The sequence below is a fragment of the Odocoileus virginianus genome, chromosome 23 (genome assembly GCF_023699985.2).
Source record: "Odocoileus virginianus isolate 20LAN1187 ecotype Illinois chromosome 23, Ovbor_1.2, whole genome shotgun sequence".
Taxonomy (NCBI): domain Eukaryota; kingdom Metazoa; phylum Chordata; class Mammalia; order Artiodactyla; family Cervidae; genus Odocoileus; species Odocoileus virginianus.
Window position 1 is genome coordinate 20285435 of NC_069696.1, and position 1576 is coordinate 20287010.

At 43.7% G+C, this 1576-nt stretch overlaps 1 pseudogene; it reads right to left on the reverse strand.

The window, feature by feature from the left end:
- Positions 1-674: 674 nt before the first annotated feature.
- On the reverse strand, positions 675-1576 carry LOC110148676 (small ribosomal subunit protein eS6 pseudogene; annotated as a pseudogene).

Consider the following 1576-nt stretch of genomic DNA (forward strand, 5'->3'; position numbering starts at 1 on the left):
ACAAAGGTCTGTCTAGTCAAGGGTATGGTTTTTCCAGTAGTCATGTATGGATGTGAGAGTTGGACTATAAAGGAAGCTGAGTGCAGAATTGATGCTTTTGAGCTATGTTGTTAGAGAAGACTCTTGAGAGTCCCTTGGACTGCAAGGAGATCCAACCAGTCCATCCTAAAGGAGATCAGTCGTGGGTGTTCATTGGAAGGACTGACGTTGATGCTGAAACCCCAAATTTTGGGCCACCTGATGGGAAGAGGTGACTCATTTCAAAAGACCCTGATGTTGGGAAAGATTGAAGGCAGGAGGAGAAGGGGACGACAGAAGATGAGATGGTTAGATGGCATCACTGACTCAATGGACATGGGTTTGGGTAAACTCCAGGAGTTGGTGATGGATAGGGAGGCCTGGCCTGCTGGTCGTGAAGAGTCAGACACGACTGAGCGACTGAACTCAACTGAGTGGATCTTGCCTGAAAAATTATTAATCTCGTGTTCCCATAGCCATTTTCTTTTTCCTTCATTTTTTCTACATTTCTCAATTAGATTATTCTGTAAGGAAGTGTTGTGTTACCTCCACTTTATTCATATATTTAATCACACCTCCTTTGTTATGGAATCATGGATAATTTTATTATTTATTGCTAATTTTCTTCCAGCTGAAACCATTGGGAGTTCTTTTTTTTTTTTTTTTTTTTATGTTTGATCTTACTGTTACCCTTAGAACATCTCATTTTTGACTGGACTCAGAAGTAGAAGCTCTCAGAGAGGACAGCCTCCGTCTCTTGGAAATCTGTTCCTGCTATTTTTCTTTGGCTTCCTTCATTCTCCTGGCCAAAAGTTTAGCATATTCTGCAGCCTCTTCTTTATTTTTCTTAGTACGCTGTTTCTTCAGAGCAATACACTGGCATTTGTGCTGCAGAACTCGTGGAGTCACGAGACGCTGAATCTTGGGTGCTTTAGTCCTAGGTTTCTTACCATCTTTGTTTAGGGGCTTTCACACAACATCCTGGGGGACATCATCTGCTTTAGAGAGATTGAAAAGTTTGCGGATTCTGCTAGCTCTTTTGGGACCCAGGCGACGAGGCACTGTAGTATCAGTGAATCCAGGAATATCCTTCTCCCCTTTTTCACAATGACCAAATTGAGAACACTCAGATTGGCATCCACAGTGCAACCCCGTACAGATTTGCACTTTCTCTCTCCAGTCCTCCTTGGTCTGTAACAGGAATGCCCCTTACTCAGAGCAGGTGAACTCGGCCATGAGTCAAGACACCCTGCTTCATGGGGAAATCCTGCTTATCGTTCCCGCCACTGATTCGGACCACATAACGCTTCCATTCTTCACCCAGAATGTCAGCAGCAACTTCTGTGGCCATACGCTTCTCGTAGAAGGTATGAAGTTTTCATTCATCATCCACTTCAATGAGTTTCTGGAATCCAGTGGCTGGGAAAGAGATGTTCAGCTTCATTCTGAAGCGGCTGACAGCCTCCGAGGCACCACGAAAAAGAGCCCATCGCGAGTTCTTTCAAGTTGGCTTCTGTGTCATTTTGACATGTTTCCAAAAAAAAATTTTTTTTGCTTG